The sequence below is a fragment of the Vicia villosa genome, linkage group LG6 (genome assembly GCF_029867415.1).
Source record: "Vicia villosa cultivar HV-30 ecotype Madison, WI linkage group LG6, Vvil1.0, whole genome shotgun sequence".
NCBI classification, from domain to species: domain Eukaryota; kingdom Viridiplantae; phylum Streptophyta; class Magnoliopsida; order Fabales; family Fabaceae; genus Vicia; species Vicia villosa.
The window spans coordinates 8,211,894-8,222,478 of NC_081185.1; positions in this window are offsets into that span (position 1 = coordinate 8,211,894).

Below are 10,585 nucleotides of genomic sequence, written 5' to 3' on the forward strand. Positions count from 1 at the left end.
GTGTAAATCCTTCAATTTTTGTCATATGAAGGAGATATTGCACTTTTTGGAAACCTCAAAGAGTCCTCTAACCAATGTCTTTGGTCTCATATCAAAATGATTTTTGGTTCTCCTTGTGTGTCCATTTGAAAAAAGTGTCTTTTTGTTGACTTTGAAAATGACCTGTAATGTCTTTGGCCATATTATTCAAATGGTGAATGCTATGACCATGGGATCAATTGCATTTGAAAGATAATTGAATTTCCTTCAAAATGAGCTTTGGTTGACATTTTTTGGATGAAGGATGAGAGAGTTATGATCAGTCAAAGTTGAGTTGACTTTTCAGGCAAAAACCCTAATTTTGAATCTTAGGGTTTTGTTGATTTTTGATCTTTCCTTGATGAATTGTGATCATCCAATGATCAAATGTTGAATCCTTTGACAAAATATGGACTTTGACAAAAAATTTCATTTTTGACTGTCAGTTGACTTTTTTGGTCAAACGGGTCGTCTGTTGACTGTTTGAGCTGCTGACGGTGCGTCTGAGTGAATTGAAGTTTGAAAATTTGTATGATGGTACTTTGAGATGTATGGATGTATATGAAATCCATTTGAGCTCTCAAAACTTGTTGCTCCTGTTAAAACAAGAAAAACCCTGATTAGGGACTGTCTGTATAGGAGGCAGTTAAGCGTACCTGATTTTTGTGCAGTGTTGAGTTTCTGCTAATCATGTGATATTCAGAAGACTTCTAACACAAAAATCTTGGAAATTTGAATTGTGAATGATTGATTTGATTGATTGTACAAATCACTGTGAATTGTACTGTCTGCAGTTTGTCTGTCAACCGACTGTTCGTGTACTGAAGCAGCAGTTAAAGTGAAAAATCAACCGTCAAAGTTAATTTTCTTTTTTTTTTTTTTGTTGTTATTTTTGTTTTTGTTTGGTGTGAAGCATGAAAATTTATTTACATGACTTGTTAGAAAACAGAAACATAATAAATAACTGATATTTACGGTATGCGGGCAAAATTACCGATAATAACCTGAAAATTATTTAATGCACAGAAATAGAAATATTTGACTGGCAGAAAATACACAAAATATTATCTTAGTAATTAAGCAATATTATGACAACTAGTACAACATTTAATACTGACAGTATAAATATTACATACTATATTGAAAAGTACGACGAATAAACGGTACGTTTAAGAAAATAAGAAACACGACAAATTTTAAAAATGACGGTTGACGAACCATGCTATGATTAATAACATGTAGAGGAGTGGGAGTGCAACCATTGCAGGTCCACACTTCTCAGGACTGTGTAGGCAGAAGAAAGTTGTGATCACCGTAGCAATGGTGACGACTGTAAGAAGCAGTGTTTCTATCCATTTTGCCATTTTTGCTAGGGAAGAAGAAATGATGGATTATGAGGTAGGAATTTGAAAGATGATTTAGAATTTGATGTGAGATTTGTGGGAAGAATGAGAGGTATTTATAGAATGGAAAGATGATAGAGACGTTGGGGAATGATGTGATTCCGTACAAAAGGAAATTTGAGTGGTAGTGAGATTTGAAAGAAAGTGTAAGGTATTGTTGGGAAAAGAGAGATGGATAGAATAAAGTTGAGATTTGAATTTGAAAGGATAGATTTGAAAAGATTTTGAAAATAATGGAATATAGCACAAAAGTTAGTGGGAAAACAAAAACAATTGTTACCAGTACAGTGTGAGTTTCCTGCTTTTGCGCCTGCAAAAAGATTTAACCCTGCATGAACTGTGTTAGTACTATTTATCTGTAAAATAAATAAATAGTATTTGTGAAGTAAAGAACAGTATTTGGCGTTTGCGTAAGAATAAATTCCACTGTAAGCCAAGTTACTGTGTAAGAAAAATTCTGAAAACCAAGTTCTTCATATGTCAGGATATTTTGAAAAAATCCATGTTTATATGAGACTCTTAATTTTCATATTGAAACTTTCCTGAAAAAAGAAGTGGGCAAATTTTGGGGTATAACAATATGTTTTATAGAATTGGTTATTTATTTTTTACCGTTATCCCTCGTAATTGATAGATTCGATTATAAATAATAACGAATTGACGGAGAAATGCTAATCATCATAACTAATAAGATAGTTACAACCTTTTAGCAAAATATATTTTATTTGATTTATAGGATTTTGATTAATTAAATTAATCAATTACTAACCATTGCGACTAATAGATTTAGTTGGAACGAATAATAAATTAAATCCTAATATCTTTGGCCAAGTGGCCAATGGGATGGAGCAAACCCTAATTTTTGGTTACACACTCCTAGGGTTTTTTATGATTTAATATTAATTAAAATTAACTAAATCAATTAAGTCGAATAATCGACATAATCGAATAATCGAGATATATTGTAATCTTAGCCTAATCCTAATTTAATGATACTATTAAGTCAATTTAACAATCAAACTATATACCATAAAAATATCAATTTATTTAACCTTTAAACAAATAAATAAAAAAAACAATTAAGAAACCTGGCTGGGATCACATGTGGGTGAGTTGAGTGCCCATGGTATGCACCTCCATCTCTGATGCGTGGGATCTCCTTGGCAGCTAATCTGACGGCCTATATGTGACGGAGCACGGTACGCACGTCTTGGCTAAGAGCATGGGATCTGCAAAGAGGAACTTTGGAAAAAATAGTGTAAAAACCCGGGGATCGAACCCAGGTCGTGTTGGTTACCAAGAATACAATCTGACCACGCGCGCTGCTCAACGTTTGTCGTTAGTACAATACCATGATACTAATATATCCAAACAATAATGTTCCCCCACAGAACGCGCGCGCCAAGCTGCCAATTTGAACTGGGCCAATCAGACGTCACCACGTCTTCATCTTCTTGCTTGAAACCTGATACAGACTTTTCACAGCGCTTGCAAAAGATCAGTTGTAAAAACCAATAAGTATAACACCTGTGATTATCGTAAAACCACCAAACGAGCATGAAAATAAAAAAGGAGACCATGTCTAGCTTCGTATTATCATCACGATTCTAACCATGCCCTTATTTTTGTCCAATTTATCCTGTACCAGAAAACCCCAAAATAAAACCCTAGAATTCAATAATGGAGGATTGTCATGTAGGCACGCAAAGAACCAATTAATGACCCAGAAACTATCTAAGCATTGCAACAATCAATAATATGAACTCAAAAGGCAGTTATATACGGTGAATATAAGAAAACGAAATTGAATTAGAACATGAAAAAAACCGTGACTTGGAGGGTGCGATTCCGAGTGCTCTGATCCTTGGTGATGATCGTGATAACTTTAGGAGGTCCCAAGGAATGCGTCTGAATCACCAAAACTCGTTGTATCACCCTGCAATATTGGAATCGATTTCAATTTTTTCCTTGGATTTTTTAGTCCGGTTTTGATTCTTGGAGGCCAGAATTCTCCTCCTCTTGTCTGCAGTTGTTCTTGGTTTATATATGGCCCAATTAGGTCAAGAAAACTCAATCCCACTTCCTTTGCAATTGAAGAATCAAGATCTTATTTTGTCATCCAAACTTGCCATTTTTGTTCCCTCAAGCCATCTTTCACGTTTTTCTTTGGCCCTTTGGACAACCAATCTTTCCTCTCTTTTTTTTTTTTATTTTTTTATTTCATGATTATTGTATTTAGCTTAATATTTTAAATGAGTAAGAAAATCTAATAATTATAAAATAGAATGATAAATAACAATAATTTAAACTAATAATATTGATAATGCTATTAAAATTAGTAATGCTACTAATCCTAATACTAACTAATAATAATAATAATTAATAATAATAATAGATGATTAAATCAAATATTAAAATTAATAATCAAATAATAATAGTTAAAAATTGTGAAAAATGATCAAACCAAAAAATTAATCATCAAATAAAAAATCCTAAGGCATATGATCAATTGCGAAACAGACTAAAAATCTCAAAAACGGGATAGATGGCTGAGCTCAAACACCTTCTAACCTTAACCCTCATTTTAACTCAGGATATTCTATAAGAACGCAGGTTTGACAATAGGAATGTCAAACCCCATGATTCTTAATTTTGATCCTTAATGAATTAAAAGACATGAATTGACCGGGCAAATTTTGGGGTATGACAGCTGCCCCTGTTCAATCTTCTTGAACCTGAAGAGGTAGAAGATGATTGGACATTGAAATGCCCTGAAATTTGCTTGCGTAGGGAAAGAGTTTTGTGGGAGGTGGGCTTATAGATGCCACCTATTTGCCTGGCGGGGTACTTGTCTAAAGCATATGCTTTTCAGACCTGGATCATTTGATTGTATCTGAGGACAGAGGGAGTAATGTCTTACATAAGACTACCTGAAGAGGTTCCGGAATAGGGTATATCGAAGAAAGTTGATGCGAAGAAGCTTAGGCTTTGAACAAAGCTTAGGAGGAATGTCTCAGAGAAGACTAACTACGGAGTTCTCTAAAAGAACAAGGCATGCCTAAGAAGAGATTGGATAAACATTTTAAGAAGGCTACCTAGAAAGGCATGATATGTCTTAAATAAGACTCACCTAGAAAGGCTCCTAAAAAGATATGAAACATCTTAAACAAGATTCACCTGGAGAGGTTTTTTAGAAAGGATATGAAATGTCTCAACTAGACTACCTAGACAGGTTATGGTACGTCTTAAACAAGACTAACCTAGAAAGATTCTCGGGAATGATACGACACGCCTTAAATAAGACTATAAGGTTAACTTGGATATGTCTCAAACAAGACTGACCTATAGAGGCTCCTGGAGAGGATAAGGAGGTATTGGATACATGTCTTTAAGAAGATTACCTAGAAAGGAATGATATGTCCTAAACAAGACTAGCCTAGAACAGTTTTTGGAAATGGTGTGGTACGTCTTACACAAGACTCACCTGGAAAGGCTCTTAGATAGGATACGGGATATCTTAAACAAGACTTACCTAGAGAGGTTCCTATAAAGGGGACGATACGTTTTAAACAAAACTATCTAGAAAGATTCCTATAAAGGGAATGATATGTTTTAAACAAAACTGTCAAGAAAGATTCCTATAAAGGGAATGATATGTTTTAAACAAAACTGTCTAGAAAAAATCCTATAAAAGGAACGATATGTTTTAAACAAAACTAATCTAGAAAGATTCCTATAAAGGGAACGATGTGTTTTAAACAAAACTACCTATAAAGGTTCCTATAAAGGGAACGATATGTTTTAAATAAAACTACCTATAAAGGTTCCTATAAAGGGCACAATACGTTTTAAACAAAACTACCTAGAAAGGTTCCTATAAAGGACATAAGATGTTTTAAACAAAACTACCTAGAAAGATTCCTATAAAAGGAACGATATGTTTTAAACAAAACTAATCTAGAAAGATTCCTATAGAGGACATAAGACGTTTTAAACAAAACTACCTAGAAAGGTTCCTATAGAGGACATAAGACGTTTTAAACAAAACTACCTAGAAAGGTTCCTATAAAGGACATGAGACGTTTTAAACAAAACTACCTAAAAAGGTTCCTATAGAGGACATAAGACGTTTTAAACAAAACTACCTAGAAAGGTTCCTATAAAGGACATGAGACGTTTTAAACAAAACTACCTAGAAAGGTTCCTATAAAGGACATGAGACGTTTTAAACAAAACTACCTAGAAAGGTTCCTATAAAGGACATAAGGCGTTTTAAACAAAACTACCTAGAAAGGTTCCTATAAAGGACATGAAACGTTTTAAACAAAACTACCTAGAAAGGTTCCTATAAAGGACATAAGACGTTTTAAACAAAACTACCTAGAAAGGTTCCTATAAAGGACAAGAAAAACTACCTGGAAAGATTCCTATAAAGGACATGAAGCGTTTTAAACAAAACTACCTAGAGAGGTTCCTATAAAGGTCGTGGGAAGTTTTAAACAAAACTACCTAGAAAAGGTCAGGATACGTCTTACACAAGACTGCTTGGAAAGGTTAGGATAATTGTCTTGGACAAGACTACCTGGAGAGGTAAGAAATTCTTTGATTGCTTCTAGATTGTCTTTGAAGAAAGACTTGGAATGAGGTATTGGAATTGTATCTGTTAAGATTGAATCGTTGATACGATCGTATTTGCACTGTAATTGGATGATAACATCCTTTTCGATTATGAAATGACCTGAAAAGGCAGCGTTAGTTTTATGCAATGTCATGATGCATGTGTCATGTAATGAGATTCTCAAAATAAATGAGAATTATGCATGTATGCTTATCCCACACTGCGGGATGTAAATAGTACAGGCGTGGGAAGATGAATTATGCAACAATGCTCCTTGTATGGTACTAGTGTGACTCCCCGATTATCAGAAATTTTGAGAGACGTGCCCCTTTATCTGAAGGAGGGACCTTTAGAGAGAACTCGAATTTCACCATGTCTTGCCTGATATGCATTGCCCCAGTGTTTGAATTCTTGAAAGATATGCCCCTAGTCAATAGGATCCTTGATTGTATGCCCCTATTTTAGGAAAACCCTCTGGATGTGGTTTCCCCATTCAAGAGTCTTTATCAGGAATGATCGTCTTAGATTAGACCAATTTTGAGGTCTGCTTGATGCTAAGTGTTGATTTGAATGTGAAGCAGATGCTTTTCAGAATGAGTCATGCGTTTAGGTCGCATCCCGACGGACAGTGATTTGCTGAGTACTCAGAATGAGATGATGTCTTCTATAAGACTACCTGAAGAGGTCCTTGGAAAGAATGGGAAAATGTCTTAAACAAGATTGCGCTTTAAACAAAGCTCAAAGGGATGTGTTTGTGCAGAGGGTCAAAAATATTCCTATAGAGGGAGAAACTGTTTTAAGGAATGTGGGGTTTTAAACAAAACTTTAGGAAAGACATCTTGAAGAAGATTACCCTAGAAAGGATGGTGAACTGTCTTAGAGAAGACTCTATACTTTAAACAAAGTTTGACAAGGTTCTTGGAAGCGCAAGAGAAGTTTGAATATGTCTTAAAAGACTAACTGAAAAAAATTAAGAGATGTCTTACAGAAGACTACCTAGAAAAGGTTCTTGGAAAGGAATATGTCTTAGAGAAGACTGTTTGAAAGGGTTTGAAAATAGAAAGGATAAGGAGATAGGTCTTTAAAAGACTGTCTGAAAAAGGCTCCTAGAAAGGGTAAAAATTATTTGAACATGTCTTAAAGAAGACTATATGGACAGATTGAGAAATATCCTATAAAGGTTCCTGGAAAGGATGTGAGAGTGGTATTAATGCCATCTGATACTGAGCGAGCTTCGCAACGTGCCCCCAGGTAATGGGCTTGCCCCATGGACTATTCAGCGTCCTTGAGAGACTCCATGGGTCTCGATTAGATTGCCTCATATAAATGGGATAATGACGAGTTATGCCCCGTGTGCACCCAAGCTATCTCAGTCATGTGTAAGAGATGTTTCTTCTTTTGATAAGCTTCTTTTTGGAAGCTATTTCATCTGTCGGTAGGATTTTTAGTCATTAGCCATGCTCCATGCAACTTCTGCCTGATGTTAACATTTGAATCCACATAGACAAGTGTACTTTTTAATGAAAATTCATAAGATGCGAATGCATATGTCTGTCTTGAAAGTTTAAAAACATTTTTGAGTAAAACAAAGTTTTTTGTAAGAAAGTGATATCAACTCAAGAGTTATAGTAGACCTTAAGGAGTCGGGATACCTTTGGTGACGATATGCTTTCGAACTAACCATGCTTCAGTTAGGACTTTTAAGGGTTGTAACGTGGCCTAGTTCACGGTTTAAAGAAACAAAAGATAGTGGCTCAAAGATTATTTGTACCCATCCCAATCTTCGTGATGTTCTCCAGTCCTACGCTCAGTTAACTATGCATTTAGTCTCCAAAAGAATTTGGGGAATTATGACATTGACATTTATGATGGTTCAAAAACCAAAGGTTCATCTGCAAAGGCAGTCATTCTCCTTTTTGTAATACCTTTCTTTTGTCGAGGGTATGTGGTGACCTCTTTTCGACTTTGTTATCCCTAACTTTTGCCTGAACTGTTCATTTTGAAACTACAGTCAGCGGGATGCCCCAATTTTGCCTAAGTCTCCTTAATAGGTTTTGACTTAGCAGGCCCTTGCATTGCTTTCTCTTTTTTCTTTGCGGATATTGACTGCCAGACTTAATGATGGCGGGGAACCATCGGTGATTATGTTCAAAGGAACAACTTGGAATAATTAAGTTAACTGAGCAACTACCCTACCCCAGGTTATGTATTAAGGGTTTTATTTTATATGAAGGAAAACTCCTACTTCTTTAGGCTCAAAGGGGTTGACAAGGGATTAACATCCTTATATCTCCATTATTTAGGAATTGAAACAATGCCTGTACATCGTCAACACGGTCTGTTCGAAAGCGTATTGTATGAAATTGTGGTATCGTTTTCGTCATTCTCCCTCTAAAGGTGTGCGACTCTTAACGAGAGTTGAATATCACAAATGAGAAAACCGAGTAGAAACACAGTTTTAAATATAGTGAGAACACTAGGAATAAATCAAGACAAACGTAAGCAATGCATTAATTATTATTGTGGAGTACATAGCATATGTCGTAAGACTAATGTTTAAACAAATGGAAAGAAATTGCGAATGAAAACAAAACTAATAAACTAAGAAATCCTCCTTCTAGCCACCTATGGTATTAGACTTGTGAGGATCTTCGAACTCAATGAGCCCTTCTTTAATCAAATCTTGGATCTTGTGTTTTAACGGCCCACAATCCTCTGTATCATGACCAGGACTGTCTGAATGATAAGCGCACCTAGCATGATGCTTGTACCCAGGAGCGGGGTTAGCTGGAGCCGAGTATGGAGGTAGCAGAGTTACCAAGTTCTGACTGAGCAGACGTTGCAAAGCTTGAGACAATGGCATGTACAACGGAGTGAATGATCGTTTTGACTTGGACCTCCAGGTGCGTTGGCCACCCTGTTGCTTTTGCGGATCCATTGATCTCTTCTGCTGAAATCTTGTTGGATAATATGGTCGGGATGTTAGGTTATCCTTCCCAATGGTCCCTTGTTCTGGAGATAGAAGAGGAATCTTCTCTTAATGTCATGAAAATGATGTGTATGCCATGCATGATATGTATGATATCTTTTTTTTCCTTCTCTTTTTTTTTGAATAAAATATGATGCAAGAATGCCCCTGATGTATGATGAATGGAAAAAGAAATAATAAAAAAAAAATGATCAACACATATATATACATATAGCACATAATCACATAAGTTCATAGGTCCGACGTAGCGGCTCTTGGGAGCCAACCTTTTTATAGGGGGGGTTCTAGAAGGTCTCATGGGGTCGTTCGTAGCCTCCGAGACTTTTTGTCTCTTTGGATTTTAGAACAACTCATTTTATCCATGAGGTTCGAATTTTTGGAGTAGGTTCCCGGAGAGATCAGCCAAGTATCCAGTCCTGCCCTCAACAAAGTCAAGCCTCGTTTTGGACATTTCCGAATACTCAACCCACTCCGAGTGGAGTTATCAATGAGACTCGTAGGCGATTCATGCTCCCCTATTGATCTCAAAGTTAACTCCCACACTTAGGGTTTTAACATTACATAATGCCAGCAGTGTATATAAAAATATAACAATTAGGCAATTAAATATAAATATATTAACATAAACAATTAAATATAAACATATTATAAACAATTAAATATTTTTTAGACAAAAAACAAAAAAAAATAATCGCAAACCCTAAAAAAGGCGAATTAGCCAAACCCTAAAAAGTTATCAAACCTAAACCCTGCCAAAACCTATAGGAGCATAGCATTCACTATTAAGTTGTCCCCAGCAGAGTCGCCAGCTGTAGCAACCTGGCCTAAAAATATAGACTTTTAGAGTCGCCACCTATTCTGAAGGGCGAATAGGAAACCCTACGCAGTATAAAGATCAGGGTAAGATACTATATTCAGGTCGAGGGAAGGTGTTAGGCACCCTCAACCCTTTCCTATGGCTTTGAATATAAGGTCGACAGTTTTATGGCTAAGAGTATTAAGGTAAGGTTTATGCTTTCGAGGGTTAAATAATTAAAGGAAATGAATCGGGAAAAAATGAGATTTAGAGGGAAGGGGGACTCGCCTTGTTGCCAAGTGCCTACGTATCTCCTTAGGGAGAATCAGAGTCAACGTAGTTCGGGCACAGGATTGTACGCCTTAGAATTGAATTGAATGTATTTGAATTTGTTTGAAGTGGTTTTGAAATGCGAATGTTCGAAGGTATTTTGAATTACCTTATCGTAGTTGTGAACATTGCAATGTTTGAAGGGATGAAAATCCGTAGTATTGTGGTTTAGTGTTTAGATGTGTTTTGGGCGTACAACCCTGATTTTAATTTGTTACCGTTAGTTGCGATGATCAATAGGTTTGATCACCATAGTTAACGGATTAAAAGGGTATTGTTACCAATTCTAATCGATTGATTCGATTATCACTAATAACAAATAAATATGTTTTATAGAATTGGTTATTTATTTTTTACCGTTATCCCTCGTAATTGATAGATTCGATTATAAATAATAACGAATTGACGGAGAAATGCTAATCATCATAACT